General features: G+C 38.4%; 1 long non-coding RNA gene across 1 annotated transcript; it reads right to left on the bottom strand.

Annotated features, from left to right (window-relative positions):
- Positions 1 to 10,990: 10,990 nt before the first annotated feature.
- LOC124170715 lies at positions 10,991 to 17,909 on the bottom strand. The gene is made up of 3 exons (XR_006867567.1): positions 17,785 to 17,909; positions 12,167 to 12,321; positions 10,991 to 11,342 (listed from the first exon to the last, which is right to left on the bottom strand). It is a non-coding gene; the product is annotated as an uncharacterized LOC124170715 (long non-coding RNA).
- Positions 17,910 to 24,837: the final 6,928 nt, after the last annotated feature.

Here is a 24,837-nt window from a genome sequence, read left to right as displayed (position 1 = left end):
GTATTTCTGGCATTAACGGGAATGTACTGTACAATGAACTACAGCATGTCGGCACAGTTATTCACGAAGAAATAAAAACACAAGCGAAACCATTGAAGATTTTGAATTCTATCAATAAGGGTGACCACCAGGACTTATTCACATACCTGTGGATATTAATCACGATAGCGGTCACTGTTATTCAAGCAACCTGAAACTAACAAAAACCTACTAGAGGTCGTCGGTGAGAACGATTGGTTGCAATAGCAACGTTATCTATTGAGAATGAGGAAGGTATATAATTAAATTTTCAAGAATTTATCAATTCTTTCGCTAAAGTAATGCGAGAAAAATTCTATTATAATATTTAACAATTATATTCCTCTATAAAACTATTTATACTATAGTATGTTCATTTCTATTGTACTGTTTCATTTCGAAATATTTAAATATTCTGGTCGGTTTTACATTCATAATCTAAAAATATATTTATGATGAAAAAATGTTTTAAATTATATTTTGAATATCTCCCAATTGAAGGTATATCATTTAGTTAAGGGGGTGGTGATTTTGGCACGATCCCAGTTTGCCACGGGCTCCAGATCAGCTAGCGACGGGCCTGTGTATAACCACGGTAAGAATATGGTGCAAGAAGGTATATCTATAAGCTGCTCCACTTGACTATAACTGTGACATATACGCGCGACAACACATCCCCCTTCTCAAATCCTTTTTTATCTATTGTTCGACGAGGTAGTAAGCGAGAAGGGGATGAGCTGAGGGAAGTCATTAGGAATAGCCTTCCGTTATGGGAAGGGACGATGAAGCATCCGTTGAGTGAACAGCCAACAACCACGAAATGGTCAGAACGAGAGGAAAAAGGTACATAAATTCTATTGATACCATCTACGAAGATACCTTCTGACATTTTATACGACGCTAATATCTGGCTTCAAAAAATGTCCTTCTAGGGATAGAATGACGTCCAGGAAAGACATTCTTCGAGGTTTGAAACTTGTATCCCCAAGGAGAGAATAACATGCAAGAAGGTATATCTATAAGTTGCTCCACTTGACTATAAACGTGACGTATTCGGACGAATATTCCTCCCCCTTCTCACTGCTTTGTTTGCTGTTGTTCAGGGATTTACTTTGCGAGAAGAGGATAAGCGTAGGGGTGTCATTAGTAACAGCCTTCCGTTTTGGGAAGGGACGATAAGGCAGCCGCTCAGGGAACAGGCAACAGCCACGAAATGGTGTGAACGCGAAGAAAAAAGTAAACAAATTCTAATGATGCCATTTGCGAAGATACCTTCTCACATAACATACGGCACTAATATCTGATTTTCTAAATATCGGTCATAAGGCAAAAAAGACGTCGGAGAGACATCTTTTTTTTAATTTGAGACTTTTATCCTCACGGCGAGAATAAAGTGCCAGAAGGTATATCTGTAAATAGGTAAATGTGCTTCGTATCTCCTTGCTCTCCTCTGCAACATGGGGGAAATGCGTCGGACGTTAAAATGAGCATGAGTGATGTAATAAGGTAAATATAAGCGAAAATCTAAACCTTTTTGACACTCGTGGAACTTTGTGAGTAGTATCCACATCCACTCGACTGTTTGGGAAAATGAAAATCATGCGTCCTTCTGACGTAACAGAGTCGACCGTGTTGTCTGCTGAGAGAGCGTAGTCTCATGGTTACCACGACTTGCTTGAACGGTGCTTAATGGAAAGAGAATTCCTGGTGTTTGCTTCCTTCATCATTTTTGTGCTTCACCTTCATTAGATGCCATCAATCCGATCATTGGTTCGACGCAGCTCTCAATTCGGACTTCATATCTGCTGGTCTTTTCATAGGGACGTATGTGTTCCCTTTTTCATCCTTAAACTAGGGAAGGGAAACTTTTTTTTGCTATTTATCCTTCAATACTTAACTAGTTTCACTTCCAAATAACATTTTGCTGGTTTTAGCCACTTTGTGACAACACGCGCCACGCGACTCCGCTCCCGCCCAAGCCATTCTGTCTCAACGGTAGTTGCTCCTCACATGCACCATCTTTAGAACGGAATTCCAATGACTACCGAAAAAACCTCACCGTTCACCATTGCAAACATCAACCTGTGGGAAACATTAATATTAATCCCGTCTGAAGCCCATTTTGTTAGCACGATGTTTCCGATTTGCTTATCAATCCGCGCCTGATATAAATTGTTTCCTTCTACATTTGCTAGCTAATGGGCCAGCCATGGGCCATTAGCCAAATGGGCAGCAATGTCAGGCATGCCAAGCCATGGGCCAAAGGTGAAGAGTCTTTTATTTTCCCAAACTATTGGTATCCTATATCTTGTATGATATGTGGCACGATATGATGGAAGATTAACTTGTAAATGTTGTTGTAACAACGAAACTCGTCGAGTGAAAATAAATTCAGTGGAAACATTGCAATGTCTCTTTTAAAAGAATGTTTGTATCCTTTTTGTCAGCGGTTTAATCCAATTTATCTGCGGGGTAGTGTAAGCAGGTAAAACTTTTAGCCGTCTAATAAGCCTATTTTTGCTTACCTTCAAAGCTGAAAATTGTCAAATTCTCATTGCCTCGGTCACTTATTGTTCCTTATTACATCGAAAATAAGTTTTTATGTTTACAAAATATTTAGCTTTCCAAAAGTATCAAATACATGACCGTTGCGTTATTTATTAATGTATGTTTAGCTGCCTAACACCCGACCGTCTTTTTCCCGCCCCTCGAGCTATCGCGTTGCGTGAAAAGCGCGTGCTACCGCGGGTTAATACCTTAAAAATAAATTTACTGCATGAAATGAGAGGTGGGGAGCTGGTTGATTTATGCTTTTAATGGAGTGGTTATATATCCATTGTAGTCATCGGATTGTAATGAACCTTCGAAAAAGTGGTTTTACTACTCTCATATTTTTAAATAACAACTAAAAACAAAGTGCATCGTCCAGATTCATAATAATAAATGATAATTTTCTTTTAATCTAATAAATTTAGTTGAAGGCGAACTTTTAAACATCGATATCAGAGTTGTAGTACAATATTAGGTTTGACCCCATTTGGTGTACACCGCTAGTGCATGGGACTCTAATGAAAAAGGAATGGTTTTGGGTATAAATGGAATGCGGAGGCGAGCAGCAAGATGTGTTGAAATAGTAGTGTGTATGTAATTTTGATTTAAGAATGGCAAGGTCTGACCGATTGAGAGGTTAAAATTAGATTAATTACTTTGTGGAAATTTCAAGTAATTTTTTTGCCTGGTGTCAAGATATTTTAAGAGGGCCTAATTAATATGGTGGAAACGATCTCAAGGATAAGGTTAGGGAAATAGACTGCAGAACCGATAGAGTTAAGACGTCGCTTATTTCGCAAAAATTCAGAGACCATTCACTATCCCTGCGATAATTTAGCTCTCGGGTAGCTTAACTCGGAATAGGTGAGATAGGCTCTGTATGTTTAGGTAAAAACTTATTACTGTTGTCAACAAAAGTTAACGGACGCGGTGAGAATCTGAATATAATGCACAGGTAAATAGCTTATTATATTTCTAAATACTAACTACCTGTATGAGTTTCTTTGGCATTCATCTGCGCTAGTTTCCGTTTTCATATCTCTACATAGTGGTTTTATTCGCATGTTCGTGTCCTAGCATTCTCTGGTCTGACCGCATCTTCCTTTCCTGTGCGCTTGGCCCGTGTCAGACGAGCGAGCGTGTTCTTGATTGCGGCTATCTTGTTAGGATGTGAGTGCTGTAGGTATGCCTACTTATTGTTAGTGTTGGATCACCCCCGGGCCACACACCCTTGTGGTGGCTTGCACAGTGCCTCGTAGATGTGGAGGGGCTATAGTGGGTTGGCCGAATAGGGATACGACGTCGTCAAACTGTCCGTCAACTTCGTGGAGCCAGGGGAAAAGCGGATGCATATTGCACACTCAGGGTTCCGAGAATTTGAGGTCGACAGTGGAGATGCGGAGAAAAATTATTTTGGTCCAGCTTTTTCTCTGGTTTTTCTCTTTTTCTTCTGGGCCTAATCTGGTTGTACTTTAGCTAACCTTGTTTTTCCCCATTATAAAACCTTAAAATGCATGTTTTGCTTTTCTAAGTCAATGTTCGCAGTTGGCCTACATTTTGGTTATTCTTTGCTACATCTATCCTGTTTTCGGGTACAATTCCATTAGAGATCGGCAAAACCACCGAATAAAAGTAACGAATGAAATCAACTGATTTTGGCGTGGAACGATGAGATATTCATGGTTAAGGGAAAACCAAGTAGCACTCTTCCACGAACGTTTATTTGCTGTCGACTAATTTCGAAGGCTCTAGCGTCATCATCAAGGCAAACAGAAGGAGCACTCACAATGTCCATCTTTATATAATATATCCTCATCTGGTCTTCCTTCCCCCGACGAAGGCAACTAGCACCTCTAATATAGAATTATAAACATTCTTACTTTTTCATAATATCTCAATCTAAATAGCATATTTTAAACTGGTCACCAAAAGAAGGTATTCTGCAAAACTGCAACTCCAAGATTACACGGCTGTCGGGCGGTGCGGCGATGTCAACTCACTATAGTCTATTCACTTTATGCCTGCGGCTGAGCTTTCGTGAGAGCCCGGACACTCTCGGATGGCTTCGCCGATAGGGGAGGGGTAGTACCAAGCAAGGCCGTAGCCAGAAAATATTTTCGGGGGGGGGGGGGGGTTAATCGAATAGTACACAAACGTAAAATTATTATTATCAGATAAATAAAATAGCGTATGCCGTTATATACACACACTTATTATAAACCATTAAAGGAAAATATAAACATATTATTATAAAATTAAATTTAGCCTTCTAGCTTTCTTTGCAGCGAACAAATTAATTAACCCCTCGGTGTCGATGTCAATTCTGCGGTGGATTGACATCAAAGGCAAACCGTTTAGTCTTTCTTGGCCTGAAGAGTTTCTTGAATATGTTTTGCGGCGTTCTAGAGAAGAGAAAGTCCTCTCAGGAGTACATGTGGAAACAGGCAGTGTTGCAAAGATCTTTAGAAGTTTGTGAATAATCGGGAATAACCCCTCATTGCATCCTCCAAGAACTTCAAAAACCCATGTAGGGACTGGGCGCTCTATTTCAGACTCTTTCTGCCATTTCATCCGCCACATGTCTGATTCAGCGTTTACGAAGACCAATTCCAAGTATTTTTTATAGAGGTCAAAGTTGCGGCGGTTATTCTGTTCTTTGCAACACACAGGTGGTATTAAAATATTGAGAGATGGTAATGTGTCTTTGTGATATTGAAATATGGACGTAAGCTGTTCAATGAAATCATCCCCCCTCACTGCGCCACTGCTTTTCACGTATATTTCCTCGTTAAAGGTAAATCTGGTTGCAGTGGCGTAGCCAGGAATTTCGTTTTGGCGGGTCCAAAACCAGGGGGGAAAATTTTTGAAAAAAGGGTACTAACACCATGCTAACAAGTTGTAAGTTGAGGGTTTTAAATTAATTTTAACACATTTCACAATCGAAAAAATATTTTGCAAATTCATTTTTCAATATGGGTGAAGCTCAGTGGCGTCTTGCCTATAAGGAATCTCGGACGCCGCCCCTCCCAAATATTTAAATAAATGAAAAAAATAAATATCCATTAATTTATCATTGTACATGTAATTAATCTAAGTTTTATTTTCAATCGCATGCATCGAGAGTGTACGAAAAACACGAAAAAAAATAGCGCGAAAGGTTCGTATTTGTAGCCGTGGGGCGCTGGCCAGAACGTCCCAATTCATCACAATGCAGATATATGGAGAGTGGTAGTGGTGGGGGCTGCTGGTGCTATGACGCGTCTAAGCCTGTGCCTTATGGCAGTCTTGGGACGCCGTCCCGACATGCGCAGAGCGACGAGTGTGTTGGCATCGCTGCGCCGGCCGGCTTGAAAAAAATTCTTGCCCGGCGCTGATTTCAACGAACGTGTAATTAATCACTTTGCTGGACAAAGGGAAAGAAGGATGGACTTCTGCTACAAGCAATATAACTAAAGGCAGGTAAGTAGAGTATTTCAGATTTTGTTAAAATGTGTGAGAAATGTTTAATTATTGATTTTAAATCATACTGTATTCAAGAAACATCGACAACAAAGCAATCGAAGGTTACATCTGCAATAACAAAGCGCGCGCATTCTAGAAGTGTTTCTTGCCTAGTGGAGGTCATTGACACTCCCCCCCCCCCCTCCTCAGGTTTTACAAGTGTCATTGCTACCTAAATCATTGCAAATATTGTATAGGTTTGACTAATAACGCATTATGAGTGCGGAAACGAAAAAGAAGTCTATTGCGGGCTTATCCGCGCGAAAAATGTAGGCGCTAAAACGCAAAGTTACGTATTTTCGTTTGTATTGGTAAAATATCGCAGCAAATATATTTTTATTCTTCAAGATCATTGATCAGTACAATCGAGAGTCCGGACTAAGCTGATCCGTATGACCGAGAGTCTACTGCATTCAGTATTTATTAACCAAGCTTAATCAGGATGACTAGGTATTTTTGTCGAAAAAAACGGAACATATGGTACCACAAAATTTAATACCTATATTCACTTAAAAAACTCACTAAATTAAGCAAAATATTAAAAATGTATGACCCCTCGGTGGAGTGCGCCCCCCAGTATTTGACTCACGAGCCGCCACTGTACGTATATCTTTAATTTCAAGTCCTTCTTAATATGTTCCACGTCCTCTATTCGTGGTCTTCCTTTTCCATTCCTGCCATCCAGTTGTACCTCGACTCCATCAGGCATTGATGTCTCATGACAACGGCGTAACTAGAGGGGGGGGGGAGAGGGGGATAGATCCTCCTCCAAAGCCTCAGAGAAATATAAAAAATATTTAAAACTCATGGACATCCAATTACTCTCGTCGGGATTGAAGGACGAAGGATTAATAAAGGCAAGTCACAGACGAAAATATATTTTATTTGAGTAATTAATTTACATGGATTGATTTCAATTTCATTTGGGTTGAACAATTGTTGCGTTCCACGTTTCTTCAGCGCATTCCATGCCTAGCCCAGGAGGCCGCGCTTTCGGCTCGTTATCCTGTTTAACGTGGGGATTCCCTTTCCGGTCCCCTGCTGTTCCGGTCAGGCCTATACCACGCACCCCGAGGTCAGAGTAGGGCCGTGACCCTCCTCTGGCCCCGTTCATTCTCACTCGCTCCACAGCTTGCTGACTGAGGTACCCATGGCCTCCTTTAATACTAGTATTAAAGAAAGTCATAGAGGAACCAATCGTGGAAGATGTCATCCATTGAGAAGTCACCTCCAGCCACCAGGCTGCGCTCGAAAGACCCATGGCCCCTATCAACCAGCGGCTGAAAGTGGTGATAGGACCCCGAGCCCTCACCGCTGCCATCGTGGGGGATAGGTAGAAGCTCCTCCTCTCCTTCGTCTCCTTTGTCCCCCAGATAGCCTCCCTCCACAACTCCCTCCATCACTGCTTCAGCCAGGACCGTCACCTCCTCCTCCGTCTCCTGGCGTCGGCAGCAGCAAAGAACGCAGGCAATTATGTCTCTTAGTTATGGCTTAAAGAAAACAAGTCCACAACTAAGCAGCTATTAAGGCCAAATGAGGAACCCGAGAAGTGGTCTCCATGGAAATCCCATTGTTGCTCAGCGCCAGAGCCTTGAACATCTCATCCATGGTAACGAATGAAGGGGATTTGAAATCAATTGTTGCCTCCGACATGATTGAGATTTTAGGGTAATCAAAGGTTAAAAAAGTTTAAAAGCGACATGATATAAAACAATAATTAATCCTTTGAATAAAAAATTATTTCGATTTCAAGTTGAAATCCCTCGTTTTTATTGATTTGTTAAATTTATTCTCATGTGAGAAATCAGAAGCTGGTTCAATTTAACTTTGAATAAAGTTATACAAATTATTATTGCTAGCGGAGGAAATTAACCATAAAAAGTGGTTTGATTACTCACATATTATATTTTTAAATAAAGCGAGGTGGAAATTGCCATTACCTCGCAAAACAAAAAGTTGTAATACCTACTAAGATATTGAAGTGCCAGTGACCCACCGACATCATTGTAGGCTTGGGACACTGCTCAATATAGGCTGCGCCCCTCCCCCGAAGAGAAATAGCGTTTGAAATTTCACTAATCTAAGGCCCCTGGCCCGGGGCAGTCGGCCTTGGTCTGCCCCATCTGCCCCTTCTACCACCCAGTGTGCGGCCCTGGTGATTTCTATGCTTAGCATCTCAACATCCCTAATCCTGAAAATATAGAAACACCTATGGAAATTTATAAGAGATCACTTCTCTAAATATATTAAGCTGAGCATCAGGATAAGAAGTGTTTTTTTTTCAGTTTTATTTTGCCGTTAAGAATGGTCCTGGTCAGTGGCGTAACTATGGGGAGGATTGATGGGGGATAGTTATCGTGAATGACCGCAAATAGTAACTTTAAGAAGTAATACATATCGTTATATAATTTTAGGAAGGTATTTTTAAAGAGCATTTTTATTCGTGTGGATATTTTTATTCCTTTTTATTTATTTCACGCTAAATGTATTACATATTTCTACGCTTTTTCCATGTCCTAATTGTCACATAATTCAATTTATGATTTTCTTTATTTAAAATTTTTTTTATCGCTGAAATGGAAACTTGCGTGAGCGAGGAACATTAGAGCAGTAGAATGTCGTTCCCAAGTTAATAACCCGTTCTATGTAAACCATTCGGGGCCGTCCCTTGCCCTTCTTCACGCCCACCTGTCCCTCTGCGCGATTCTCCTCATCAGCATATCCTGCAGGGGCGGCCCGGGGCGATTGGGGACGGGGCTCATGATGTGGCCCTCCTTTCCGGGGTATTAGGGATTTTTTCCCCGAAAAAATTTATGATACCACATACCTGAAATTAGATTTTGGTGCTATTGTGAATAAATGTTAATTCAAAAATATCACAATTTCGTAAGGAAAATACTATGAAATATGAGAATTTCAGAGCTTATAAAAGTAAAAAATTACTATGGTTTTATCATCTATTAAGTGAATTTGTTCCTTGACACAGCACCGAAATCTAAAAATCCTTAAAAATAAACTTTTTGAATGACCTTTCAAAGAAGAACCATATTCTTTTTTACTATTCGACGCCTTTATTTTATTATTAATTTTTATAAAATTTTATTACTCTGAGAATATTTTAAATAAAGCAACCAATGAAAACGTAGAATTTTATAATTGTAAAAAATATTTTGGCCCAAGTAATGTATTTTTTTATTACGAGTTTCATATACGCTTCGCGATTTACGCGAGCGTTGTGGGGGTTCCCTAAGCTCGTGGCCCTCTGCGATCGCCGACCGGCCGACCTGCGGCCAGACCGCCCTTGCTATCATGATGCGGCGAACTAAGTTGTCCCATGTTCTTTCGGTTTTTAGAAGACTTTTTCTTCTCTGCAATTATCCTTATTTCTTACTCAGTCGATCCATTTTATCGTTCTCCAGTAGAACCTCATTTCGGATGCTTCCACTCTTGACTTCTCCCCTGCTGTCAACGTCAAAGCCTCGTTCCCATGCAGAAAAGAGCCCCATATCGTTGGCTAAGTTCTAACAACACAAAAATAGCAACTTTCAGGAGAGCAAAAAAACGATTTCCAATTGTATGCTAAAATTAAAAACCAAAAATTCATGAAACTGAAAAATATGCATACATTTGCCAAAAAAGAGTGGTTTTTGTTTGAATTTTACTTTTTAATTTTATTGCACTATGTTAAAGATACCTATGTCGAACCGGACAAATTTTGAGATGCGTTTGATTTTAAGAACTTTGCCATCGATATATGTATACACTCTATTATGGGCCGTACCATGCTTTCCTTTCCTTTTCTTCAACTATTGTTTTCATCACGCCATCATTGCTCAAATACGTTTTCCCCTAAGTGTCGTCTATTGAATAAGTGAACCTTTTTCTTACATGTCTGCTTGTATTATCAGGTGGTAAATTCATCTTTTTTAAATGCTCTTTTCACCGGTAATTTTATACTGACCTACTTTCTTTTTTTTCGTCCCTCGCTGATCATTGCAAACTTAACACATTGAGGCGGTTTAATTTTTATGGGGTAATACAGTTCCAAATACTCACTAAATTGGTCACCATGTTTCTTATTCGTGCATACATCGAACGTCGAAAATGGCCAATTCTTCAAATATTTTCTGTATTACAAAATCTATGCCTTTGAACAACGCACAAAAAGTACTGATGTGTTTAGCAACCCATCACCTCTAGATTTTTCTTACCCGAGATTCGCTTGAATATATCCTCTGAAAGCGGGGAGGCATAGTAGGCTTAAATCGAAAAAAGCCGGACAAAACCTCAAAAATGTTTTTTTTTAGAAAGGAAGTTGAAAAATGGCACGGTTATTGGCAATAAATTATTACATGTTTTGACTAAAACCATTTTTCATAAGTCGCTTTTTTAAACAATAGGCATAGCCTCGAATTTGATCCAATTTCGTAATTAGAAACCTAGATTAATAGCTGAGTACTTAAACAATTATACGACATCCATTGAGTAATAAATTTAAACAGTGGCATAGAGAATGCATATAATTTATTTCTATTCGTAAGTTAACGCACGTTAAGGTGTTGGCTTCTCATCCTGGGGGTCCGCATTCAAATACCGGTGAAGGCGGAGATTTTTCCAATATTTCCCGGTGCCTGCTAGAGTACTTAGATGAAGGCACTTGGAGCACAGCACTGCTTTCGTCGGACGGTGTTACAAGTAATAAAACAATTACCATGGATACTACCGTGATGATGTTATCTTACCTTTCCCTCTCCACTCTTGCTGCTCATGGGGGCTGACATGTTAGCTTTCTTTTTATTGCATTAACTTCATTACATTATTACATTTAATCTGCTTGAATCAAGGAAGTGCATCTGGTGGCTGGTTTCAAAATACTTCTGTTGTAAATTATAACATTAACATGAATTATTACTTTATAATGTGTAACAGCGAACAATATATCAATTCTGTGTTAAGTAATGAAATGGATATTCCCCAAAATTGAGCAATGAACACCGTCTCTCATTTAGAAAATTATAATACACACAGCAAGGTCCTCATTATAGGATATGTTCCTCCTCAAGCCTTTTCAATGAATCGATATCATTAATACTCCTCTTCCGTGAAGGCTTGTGATCTGACATTCGTCCGAGACGTCAGCGAAAACCACAAATAAACCGCCGTGTACTCATCAGGGACGGTTATTGGTGGATGCGAAGTGCCCGCTGAGTTGCCATGCGACGCTGTCTCCGAGTCTCCTCGCCATTGCTGTCGTAGCCCATGTCATGATGATGCTGTTTTGTGAGGTGATGTAATTTAATTAATTGGAATTAGTATGCTACAAGATGACATTTTTACGCTTCAAAAACTCCTCCTTTTAACATAGACAAGCCTATAAGACTCAGGTCACTGAGATAATTTACAACATACATTTACTTTCATTGGTGGAGAAGAGGTTACATTTTCATGAAATAATTCATAATTTATTTGGCGATAGACGCTCTCAAAGAAAAGGTTTAGTGATTTGAGAAGTGCAGATGGACAAAATGATTCTGAAGGAGGGTAGAAGGAGATAAATGCATGGTGCCTAAAGGGCGCCTTCTTGATAGTTGAAATTTTAAGTATTTCATTGATTTTTCCCAGGTGAGGAAGAAATTTTATTTCAGAAACACGCGAAAAAATAATGTCTACATTCTCTTTGGATTTTCACCGCGTCAGATCGAAGGTGAACTTTGGACCTGAAGACCCTGACTACAATGTCAGCGAAACTGTTGTCGCCAAAAGCAAACGTAGGTGGTGAAAACCCAAAGATAATGCAGAGATTATCTGGTCAACGCTGCAAAAATCTTCGAAATATGCGAAAGAAACTTAACTTCGATGATAATGCGAATGCTGCATTAATTTTGTTTCGAGCGAGACACCTTGCTTGAGATTCTAAAATTTGATTTACGTTGAAGAAGGAAAAATGAAATATTACTTCAAACATGTGAAAGGAAGTTTCTCTAGATTTAAAGGTTACTTATCGAGAAGAGCTTAGAAAGTACGGGCGTCAGAGAAGACAATTTGAAATTAGACTTTGTTAGAATGTTTTTTCCTCATCCGTCAGCCCTCCGATCACCTGCTGATTCCACGAGCACGAGACCGACTCAGCGCTGTCCCCCAGACCGTCGCGAGCCGCGCTCTTCAAGTCTTTGGCCACCGATGTCCTCTCGGCTGGTAGACTCGGAATCCGTAGCAGGCCCGCTTTGGTGGCCACGGAGTCGGATGGAGGACCTGGGAAAAATAAAAGGAAGATGAGTGGCGCTGCGTCCGTCAGACATTCTGGTTCTTTTGAATGGCAATTTTCACGAATATTACAAAAGAGGAATAAATATGTTGTCACCCACAGCGCATTTAAATGGGTTTATAATAGTCACGGCGCTGACGGACAAACTGATCCGAGTTATATGGAGACATAAGGAATTATTAGGGATATTAACGGAAATTTATATACTTGATGATGCCATTGACTGAAACTCGAAAAATTTCAATGCTATTCCTCGCAATTGAAAACAGAATACTGCAAAATATAGGTTAAAAAAGTGGATTGCAATGCACTCATAACCGCGCCGTGATCAGTATTGAAAACCGAATGAAATGCGACAGAGGAGGCGTAGGAAATCAGCCTTCTATGGGGTGGAATCACGCCTCCTCTTTGCTGTCTCCTTGGCATTTCCAATCGCCGGCGTGGTGCCCTCTGCATTAGCCTTCTCTTAACGAAAGGCGCCAAGGGGACCACGGCTTAACGTCCCATCCGACGGACCGAATGTTGCGCTTGAAAATGTCTTCCATACAACTTTCGATCAGAGATCGGGAAAGCTCAGAAAATCTATCACAAAAACTGGATTTGAACGACACGATTGGTATAATGAAACTTATCATTGAAGTGTTCGTATAAAGGAATGACGGTACAGGTATACCAAAAATTATTTTTTCATACTCCGAAATTAAGAGTTGAAAGAAAATTAGTATCTTGCCAAAAGTGGCTAAATTTAACAGCAAAATCCCACATTGGGGGCATGGAAACAGAGTGAGCAAGCAATATTTTGGTTGTCCATATTTCATAAGTTTTCAGAAAGACATATCAAATCATATTTCAATGGCTCAAGTATTGACATACTTTGTTATTTGCAGATAATTTTTAATCTAGAAATCTAATAAAATATTTTATTTAATGCATTTTTTAATTGACTGTGACTATATATTAGACGGATTCAATATGACAACCAGAAACAAAGAAAAAAACGGATACCACAAAAGTCACCAAGCAAACCGAGGAAATTCAGGCGATCCCTCAAAATTAGAAAAAATCAACGATGCATTGGGATAAAATAGTTGATTTGATTGTGGATTTCAAGTTTATTTTGGGGGTGTATCATTAATTCGGATGTAAGTTAAGCACATGGCTCATTTTCTTTGAATTGCACCTTTAAATCTATGTGCAATAATTGAATAAGGATTTAATGAGGAAAAAATTATCCAATATGCCTTCTTTGAATAATGATTATGAATTCCGCCTTAGTGTTTATGATTGGCAAGTGGATTCATAAACACTTTAAACGAAATGTGTAAATTTGTAAAAGTACCTTGACGCAGTAAAATTAACATAACGGATCACTCTGCAACTATTTGCCGTGAAGTAAAACCTTTATTAGTTACCTACGTAAACTACGAGCGTGTGCGACGTCGCGAAATGAATGTCGGGCCTTTTTGTGTGTAGGGTGGCGCCCCGAGTCCCTTGCACTATCGCGGATTTCCCCCCCCTTAAATTCCACCCAAAATCCTGAGGACTCTTCCTCCCCCTGACCACTGGCTCCTCCTAACGACGCGCATCCCGACCGCCTTCGTCATGCAGTCGAGTTCAAAATCAGGCCTACAATTTTGACTCTACCTCGGGCTATTTGTGCATGACAACCTCCCCTCATATACTTAGTGATTCCCCGCCCTCTCATGGCTGTAAGTAAGGAGCAATGCGTCACTTAAGTTTTTTCCCCTCAGTCCTCATTCCTTCCCAGTAAAGTTTGAGTCTCACAGCGGTTTGGTTAGTGCTGAGATGTGGACGTTTGTCGCTGAAGAGTACTGGTGAGTATTATTCTCGTACATAACTAATTCCTCCGTGCTATTTCTACTTATTTCATCTTAATTTTAGTGCAAGAATGCAGTTTTCTTTCGCAATAGGATTTGGTCAAAATTAATGAAGTTCTTGTACCCGTATTCTATGTTTAGACTTCTATCTTTCGTAACCGCTATAAAAATCTGGTTCCATAAGCAATGTCTCGTGACGAAATGTATTACCACGTACGTGTTAATATATGGATGCATGAATTTGGTTCACATATTCGCATATGCTTGGTTCAGTTACAACTTTTTAGAAGTGCACGTGAACTTGTACTAGATACAGAATCATGAAACAAGACCTAATTGCCTAATGGCTCAAATTAGTGGACATAGCAGGCATTTCCGCTGTGACAATCCCTTCTAGTCATCTACATCTACATAATACCCTGCGAGCCACTTCTAGGGTGTTTGGCAGGGGGTGATCAATCACCAGCATGCTGCATGCATAGGATTCCCACATGCACACCACACGGTCCAAAAAACGTCACGTATACTAACAAATTATACTATAATATGCTGTTAGAAATAATAATAAAATTAAGAAACATGCAATAAGTTTTACATAGGCTAGTTGGCTACACTACAAGTCATGCAATTTATCTATGAGTTCCATCGCTGCCGTTATAATCTCTTATCGATCGTGGAAAAAATGACATTCTGAATCTGTCTGTTCTACAATCTATCTCTCTTATTTTACTTATATGATCTGATCTTCCGTAGTATTTTGGCGTCCGTAAGATATGGATAACCCCTAAGAAAAGACACTGCTCTTGAATTTATCTACAACGTTTAGTCTATTTTTCAATCTACGGTCCGACGGAGATTCCCATCTGAGTTTATCTAAGAGGTCAGTTACACTAACAAGACTATCGTTACGACCTTTCACATACCTGGAAGCTCTTCTTTGCACTCGTTCTAACTCTATTATTAAACCTTTTTCATGAGGGTCCCAAACACTGGCAGTATATTCCAAATGTGGTCGAACAAGGGAAAAGTAGCTAATTTGTCTCACTTTGTCGTCACACTTTCCTAATATCCTTTTAACAAAACCCATTTTACGATTAGCAAGACCGGTCATTTCTCTGATATGTTATATGGATAGAAGTATGGTGTCATCAATACTATTTTTGTGCTATAGCTTAAGAGCATTTTCTTATAATTTACAGTTTACAAAAGGTGGTGTGAATAATTCAATTAATCGATTGAATGAAGGTGCAAGGCTAAAATCAAGCTTTCAACCACCCCAACGAAGGCATCGGGTCAACCCTTGGAGTGTTGTCATCGGTCATACTGCCAGCAGTATGCATGTCTCAAGGAAATAATGTGAAGCTTCCTGCTGTGTTACATAACGGCATGAGCGAGTGTTCATCCAGCTACACAGTGAAGTGAAAGTGTCAATGGTTCATCTAAAATGTTTTTGTCATTTGTGTGATCAATGTGAAGTGTTGATGAATATAAATCTTTTGAAGAGTTGTTGTTGCAAAGCTGAGCTCTACCGCCGATGGCCATGGAAGCAAATGCATGGTAGGGATTCTTCTCCTCTTTCAGTTTGATTCAATATGAAGCTTGAAAATTCTTTTCAGATAATCATGTATAACAAACTTGTTTTAGCAGCAACTTTTTCTGATCGAAAGGATAATTCTTTGACGAAAATTGCGGCGTCTCTTTGAAAATCCACAATATAGTTAGAATGATGAATTTAGTGTTTTTTTGCAATATAGCGAGATTTGCTCGTTGAGTATTAAATGCTATTTATGTCCTATAGTACTAATAGTGCTGAATAATTTTAATGTCGTGTAACCCGGAATCTAATTTCCCCTGGCTCGACTTTTTGATTTGCGATGCGAAGCATAGTGAACTTACCAATGTTCTAATACATAAATTTTTAAGGTTCAGCAGTCATGTGTCATTAGTTTAAATATTTAATCAAAGTGCCAACAACATGAGGATATAATTGTCAAGGAAGTATGTATTTAGTAAAATTTAAAAGTAAAGAGTTAGATACTGAAGAACAACAGACTCGCCAACATGGGGTGTTGGGTTAGAGTGAGAAACGTATTTGGTTGGGGGAAGTAGATTAACTTATTTCCAACTTCCCACTTCTCTGTGGATACATGAATGTGCTATCCTACGTGAAGCAGTGACCGCGGCGGACGGGACTCCATTTGACCCATGTATTTCTCATATGTCATCCACAATGGTGAAATCCTGGCTGGATAATTTTCGAGTCGTTTATCTATGTCTCTCCTGAATGACATGACTTTAAAGGACGTACCACTACCTCTAGACCGAATGCATCTTCTTAATTATGTTTATATTAGATTTCTGTATATTTAGCAATTGCTTAGCTTAGCAATAGCTTAATTTTTTAAATTTTTTAAATCTGTTTGGTAGCTGGAGTAAAACCCGAGCCCTTTCCTGGTGTATTTCTCCCTATCATCGTGATTTATGTATGAACAATCAAGTATATTGACCAAAGATTTAGTAAGATTTAATCATGCTTAAGGGTTGCGAGGAGAACGAATGGTGTTCCTTCAACTTATGATAAGGAATCCTCACTGGCCAAGTCTGAATTACACATCCATAAATATTCACAGTTAGACATGATGAAACATTCTGTTGCAGAAACGCGTTGATTTAAATCCATGAAATAGTTCACTTAGTAGTTAGCAATTGACAATCACTCAAGTAGAGGCGACCAAGGTATAAACTTGGCGAGTGCTTAAGCTGAAATTAATTGAATTATTTCTAGACTGCTTTTTCTTGCGGCACGCAACTAACGCACACTATTACACTTAATTACTGTGATCTCAGACCGTCTCATAGGCACACCGCTTATTGGCTCATAAAGTGCACAGTGAATTGTTACTGACAATGGTTATATTCGGAAGAAAGGTTAATTGCACCTTGTTATAATTTTTGACATGTTTAAACCTACTGAAGATGCCATTTTCGTTAATTGAATGAATTATGAAATAAATTTAATAAACCATTATGAATTTATTTAATGCAAAGTTATTAATTCATATGACTAAATTATAACGATATTGCTTATCTCGAGTAAGATTCGACGATGAAAACAAAAAATTGTGGTTGTCTTCACGAAAAGAAAATCAATCCTAGCAGTTCGTTAATATATTTTTCGTTGAAGTCGCTGGTTTTGCGGGTGAATTATATCTTGGCGATGGTTAATTAGGCTACAGTGTTTGTTGGAGAACTTGCCAGTATTTTCCGTAAGCTACGAATACGACCCTAGAATTGAAATTAATAATGCTCAATGTCGCTTTCCTTAAATTTTAAGGATTTCAATCGTCAGTAAATATGATATATGTATGACAAGAAGTGAATAGTAAAGGGGAGAATTTCTGTGCACTAATGCAAACACAATTGTACTAATCGCATAATGGTAATGTCATTATCGCTCATGGAGTCCAAACATCTATTCACTGCCTATCTTCGCTATTCACTCTCGTTTGCAATTATTTTACGTGATTAGCTTCTTATGTTACTTGCTTATGCCTGAGTGCAAAATTACAACCTTTGTTCACTTGGACATTAAAAATTCATGTTCTCACTTACCTCAGTCAATACCGTTGTTTTTTCTTCTTTGTAGTTCAGTAGATAGCTCATAGATACTGCTCTCCATTATCATTTCCTCTGAATGAGACGGTGACTTCAACGAACGAAGAAACGGCTGAAAAAGTCCAAAATACTAAATTTATAAATTTAAAACTTTCAAAAATGTGTTTCTATCAAAACGACGGTTAGTGAAGGACTGGGGTGTGTTGTGTTTTATTCGTGAGCAGGGGGGAAGGGGAGGTGCTTGATTGGAGACGACAGTTGAATGCAGACCGTTAGTATTATAAAGTATTGTTTTTCGTAAATCGATGATGCGTTCTGCAAACTTACCTTCTGACCTTCGGAGACGACTAGAAAATTCTGGAACATTGATCACGTGTTTCATGACTGTTGGCTCTTAAAGATTTTTCGCGCTATTTTTGTGTAACATCGCCAGCTTGAGAACAAATCCTATTGGTTAAGCGAAGCATTGGTTCTCCGCGGGAAATAGTTTTTATTTATAATACATAGTATATCAACGTATTTATTAAAGTATATTACTAGATAAAATTTCAAACAACCCAATATCAACGATCTTTAGCGTTTCGTACATATTTCGTTGCCTTAAAATGAAATGGTTATATAAATTATCGTGACGTCACAGGCATACGTCATACGGCTGACTCAGTGTCAGAAGTACCCCTCCCTCAATTCCTGGACTGCACTTCGCGGCGAGCTCTCTTGGGGTTAAGAGGTGAGTACCTGAACTATTCTTTTGCTGATCTTTTATGCATTTTTGTATGATTTTGAAGCAACACCCTGATGTAGAGAATAATTCAAGAACACTATTTATTCATCTTTGTTAAGTAATCGTGATCATAGCAACTATTATTTTGAACGAAACACTTTTTTACGCCAACCGTCTTCCGTTCCAACTTTATATACAATGTGAGGAATGTACATCTAAGTTAAAATTTGTGTCAGAGTAGTTTGTTTAAGGAACGCTGGTGATAGGAAAACATCCCCTTCGATGACAATCGTCCTGGTTTTCCTCTCGACCCTGTTAATTTTAAATCACTTGATTTGCCAATGCGATTTCACGTGACGAATACCCGATTGCTCAAATTGTATGATCCCCTTTTGCGTAACTATGTATTCGTTTACGAGTGTTATATGTGTAACTTTTGAAAATTGGATTTCGCTATGGAGTGCGAGTATTTGAAGTGAGTAACATGCGAGTTGTTTTAGCTTTGCATTGATCGTGTGTCTAATAGCACGAAGATAACGGTTTGATTACGGAAATAATGATCCTAACGGCAATACTGTGGCTTACTTTCAGTACTTTGGCATTTTATCGCTGTGACTGTAATTGTAAGGTATTAACAGTAGACGAGGAACTGTATGACAGTTTCGTTATTGATTATGAGAGAACTTGAAATTGCATGGTGTAGCTATTATTATTCTTGTTTGCTTTAAAGATTTTTTCTTATCGGTACCTTCATGGCGAGTTATTCCACATTTTAATGGTTTCTAAGAGGCTTTAATCGTCCTTAATATTTAAGCCACGTACGTTACAACAGAATAATTTCGTTAGGATATATGCTGACACTCCTAAACCGCTTTGAAATAATAAGCCGTAAAATTTGGACGGGGAGGTTAAGTAAGAGAACATTGGCGATCATAATTCGATTTACAGCACTTCATTTGGCATTTTATTTTTTACACGCAACTCTGAGGTCGTTAGTATGATAATATGTTGTAATCTTTAATTTCATCATCACCTTGAGTTATGTGTTATGTTAACTGTATACTTTTAGGGCTTAATTATATTGACAACCATAAATGCGAAATTTTTCTTTTCAGGTACACGAGTAAAATGGGGATAGCGAATCAATGCCGTGAAACGGGTGGGGTCAAATGGGGAATGCGATGAGGTTTCAAGGAAGAAGCAGCATTCGGGAAAATGGTGTGTTAATATAATTCACTTTATCATTTGATGTCTTTGAATATTACCATATTTAGATCTTTTTTATCTTTATCTCTCTTCATTGCTATAGGTGAACGAAATACTGTGAGTTACGGATATTATAACGTATTGTGCGATAATTCTTATGATTTCAATTTTTTTAAATTTCAAAATTTATTAATTAACTTTTTTTCGATGATCCGAATGCCCTAGTTTTAAGTTTTTGACCCTTGGTGACTATTATGTCTTCGAAGGCCGCTAGGAGGAATGAAAAATGTTTTTAGTTTACGTATCTCACGTAAATTTTAAGCGATAATATTTAATGATGCCACGTGGAGAGAGATGGAATTTCTTGAATACTCATTTAAATGATTCTTAATATGCGATATACGAGGTATTCCTTTCGTCTCCTACCGTACACTTTCCCCTCTAGTATTGCCTTCTTCAGGCAATCATAATAAGTGCTCCAGGATACATCCGTTACTCGTGGTCTGCGTTCTGCTTGCTCGGATATCCATTTAATTTTCTTATAGCCAAATAGCTATCAGTTTCCCTACCACAGTCATTGCCCAGGACTTCCATGGCAAAGAATGCTCAAACATTAAGTTCTGATGAGTTGTCTCCTTACTTTATGCTCAAATTTCCTGCTCATATAAGTGAGGTGATGCTTTATTTTTCTGAAAAGTTCTCTTCGCCTGGGCTATCCTACTGATTATTTCTTTCATGATTCTTCCGCCGCTGGTTATTCTGCTTCCCAAATATTAAATTAGTCGACTTCTTCCAACGCTTTTTTCCCTAAGTTTATGCTTTTCTTGACTTACTGTCGCTTGCTACACTCTATTTTTTAATGGTGATTTTTAGATTGCTTTGGTCATTGTCCTACCTATCTTCACTTTAATATTTTGAAATTTTGTAAATTCTCAGTTTATGTTTCCTCGTGGATATTCATGCATTGAAGATTCCGGACTTTTCTTTGATTTAATCGGACCCATTTTAGTTCTGAGCTGATGAAATTACAGGAGAAATAATTCGGCCTTGACGCACGTTCCTAATTCTTGATTCCCTATAGATGTGTCCACATTTTATCACGTGTTTAGAAAAATAAATTGTGGATGATTCACCTGTCATTGTTAAGTACAATACTTATTTCAGAAATGCAAGTATTGAATTCCAACCCACGCTTGTTATGCGTCATATCATAACTCTATAGATATTTAAATTGTTTTTGACCTTGATCGCCCTCCATCTCATGCAGATATTCAAACCATCTCTTCACATTGTATCAAATATCGGTCATGAGTTCTCCGTTGTATCACTTACGGTTTACATTTTACGCTTTTTATTTGAAGTTTTTCAAGTTCCTTTCCCAAACGAGCCTCTAATTTTCCATGCACACGATGTTTTTATATTCCTAGACCATGTTTCACTGGCCTGTCTGGCTTTATGACAAATATCGTTCCCTATTTGAAGTATTCTTGTACTTTAGTGTGTCTTCAATGCGATCCAAGACTTTCTGCGTGATCCAACCTTATGATTTCCTTCTCTCAAGAACTTCTTTATTTGCTTTCGTTAGCTCAGTGCCTAAGATTTTCCGACTCTCTTCCTCTAATATCTCGGTCAGATCTGATGCTAGATTATTCTGCACTGCTTACCGAAATTACACTTTCCTAAATCATTCTACTTGGCTAATGCTTTCCACCGCTTCGTTTTTTTAAATATTGAGTAACAGGACTTCGCTATTAAGTTATGACCTCTGTGGTTACATACCCTAGGGTAGTTTATGTCGTCCTTTTCCTAGTTTCTGAATCTGTTTTTGGTAGAATTCAATCAATTTAGAATCTTCTCATGTATGTTGGTGTTTCTCTCGTGAAGATTTTGCGGCTGTGACAATTAAATGTTGTTTTAGCAACCACTAGCTTGTGATGTGTGTTAGTCTTTCATTTTGGTTACACTATCTTTGTTTTCCGGAAATTATCCAGTCATGACCTTTGCCGATGATATATTCACTTTCTGGGAGAATGTTTACATTTTATTCATCTCTTCCTTGCTCTATTACTTCTGTTTTTTCTTGATAGACCTATTCCGCTTCTACATTTTTTATCAAATCTTTTGTCTGCTTACAAACCTTCTGAGCTGCAGTAATTATGGGTTTTGGTTTATATCTCAGCCATTGCCAACCTATCATTAAATTGGTAAGTGGTCTTTTAATCTGCGCTCTTTATTATCACTATCCCCACTTCATTGTTACCTTTTAGCGATCCTGAGTGTATTTTTCCGTAGCATCCATTCCATAAGTTTCCCACTTCATGCCATTTCATTTCGCTTATTCTTAATACGTCGAGGATCATTCTTCATATCTCCACCCACAAAGCGATAAAACGTTTCATCTTTAAGAAAATTTATCGCACATGATATATGTACTCGCTGTTGTAGCCCTCGCATTGAATTTCGAATTGGTGACTAACTTTGTATAACTTAATTATATTTTACTCAAGATGTTGTGTGAATCATGTTTGTAATGAATATACTGGATTTGAATTATTGGGATAACTGTGGTAGTTACCCCTGCCCTTCCACATTGCATTAATAATGCCAGCAAATTGATATTACGATGCCTGCAGTGAAAAATGTGTGGCTCTCTTAATAATTTCAGCTTCCGCCTTTTCACATATGAAGAAGAGCTGCTATCTCCTCCCTCTGGTGAAGGAAGGGATATTAGGTGTCGACTCATATTGCGAGTAATTTTAAATAGCATAATATTCCACTGAAACACGGCAAAGAAATCACAAGCTGCAAGAAATATCAATATTCAGCCATGTGCTTTGTTTCCAAGAATAATTTTTTAGTTTTTCACGATTTTTCCCTTGTTTTCCTAACAACCGTAATTGTGATAACACTGCTATATCTGGTGATGACACACTAATGCGTTGTAACTATGATAAGGTATAAATAGTTATTCTATCTAATTTAAAGGTTAAAGTAGTATATTCTGGATTGATTTTAGCAAATGCGCGGCTATTAGGACAAAGTTTCAGAGCTCCATCGTTAGGAGCAACTGACTAACTTTAAAAAAAAAATTAAAACAGCCTTATGTAATAAGTCACATAAGGGTGTATGCCGTGTGTCGTTCTGGAGATTGCCCCGACGTTTCGAGACCGACTGCTGGTCACTTCTTCAAGGTAATAATGCTGGACTTGGTTTTTCCTGCCTTTTTTATATTTCTGGTGGGAGGGATGGACGGAGGGTATGAGGAGTTAGGACTGGAGGGGGAAGATAACGAAATGTTGCGGATGACTGGGTTCCTAGTACTGCTGATTCTTAATCCAGTATCACTATTATGGTTGTCCTCGTTTTTCTTTATTTCTATGGGTTCGCGGATGAGTCGGGCTTTAAAATGTTTTATCCTCGCGATGACTCTAGATTTTTCGAAGTCGATCGCATGTCCGGTGGCTTCTACGGCTGACTTTGAAGAGTAACCCAGTCGAATGGCCCGCTTGTGCTCTTCTATGCGAGTTTTTAACGTTCAACCCATTTCCCCGATGTATTTCTTCTCGCACGATCGGCAGGGGATTTCGTATACTCATTCAATTTGAAGTGGCGTCTTATCGTTGGCATTTCCCAGAAGGTGTCATACTCTGGCGTTTGGTTTAAAAAGAGCTTTAATGCGTTTCCGGAGGATGTTACCGGTCTTATCCTCGTTCCTTTCACGTAGGGGAGGAGAGCTTTCTTTTGGCTAATGATGTCTTCTGTCTTGGGAATGGTTCCCATTGTCCTTGTTGATCACCTTTGTTAAATTGCGGGAAATAGCTCCATTGTCGTAACCATTAAGACGTAAGATGGATTTCAGCTTAATAATTTCTGAAGATAGATTCTTCGGGTCACTCAGCCGGATCGAACGTTCAATTAGAGAGGTGATTACAGCGTTTAATTGAGCAGGGTGGTGATGAGAACTGGCATGGAGGTATCGATTTGTTGACGTCTGTTTTCTATACACGGCGTGGCCTAGGCTTCCGTTGTCATTCTTCTTCACTAAGACGTCGAGAAATGGCAGTTTTCCCGATTCTTCTATCTCCATAGTGAATTAGAAAGTAGTGTAGCTCTGAACCATGTTTTTTAAAAGGGTGAGTGGAAACTATATTCTTGTTAATGGGATTTTTGTTTATGATGATTTTGTATTTTGGAATAGGCTATTTCGAAAAGATATGCTCACATGGAAACTTAATTCAAATACCTCGGAAGAGTGAAAAATGACCTTTGCGTGAGAGTAACAAATAAAAATGATGGAATATTTGTAGATAAAATCAAATAATTTAGGGAATGGATGATCAACTTTAAAATGTGAGACTGTATAGCAGTTGCTGCATTTATCTTATTTAGGACAAAATTATCAAAACGTATTTATGATGCTAGTTTCCCTTGTCAGTTTTATGATATTTGATGTCTGATGTATTTCGCTATTTCTACTTGACCGGATGTTGCTCGTGCTGTTAGTTATTATCCCAATATAATTCATCTGATTATTTAGGGTGAAAGAGTACAAATCAAGTACTAATTTATATTTACTTGGTTCTCAGAGCTTAATGAGGTTAGACAAACTGCTTTTGATTACTATGATTATAGACGGAATTACAATCTTTTCTCATACTCTAGTGTAATTAAAATGAAGACCTAGAATGTGTGTGATTATTTTTTGGGTATTGTCGATACTAAGGATAGGAATTTTAATGAACAGAGATTTTGACAGTAATTATCCGCATGGACACGATAATACAACCATTACCACTTCCCCTGTTGATTTCCTCTCACTAAATTAATCTGCTTGGACAGAAGTGCATGTGTTTAAGTGCATAGATTCATTATTTTTTTATTAAGCCAGAAAAAATTCCTGTAATGACTTTTTCTTGAGTCAACTGTATCCACTTTGTTGATGTTAAAAATGTCTCTTTTATTCAATGAAAAAATATCTACGGATTAAAACTCGAAGAGATATTTTATAGTTTCTCCTTTTATCTGATTCACAACAAATAAAACGTCTTCTTTGAACGAATCCAATGCATCTTGTTTACTCCTAAGGAAATATTCAAATACCTTTCTGGAATAGTCATTCT

This window comes from Ischnura elegans, chromosome X (genome assembly GCF_921293095.1).
Source record: "Ischnura elegans chromosome X, ioIscEleg1.1, whole genome shotgun sequence".
NCBI classification, from domain to species: domain Eukaryota; kingdom Metazoa; phylum Arthropoda; class Insecta; order Odonata; family Coenagrionidae; genus Ischnura; species Ischnura elegans.
The sequence above is the reverse complement of the archived record's forward strand: the minus strand, read 5'-3'. Positions and strand labels throughout refer to the sequence as shown.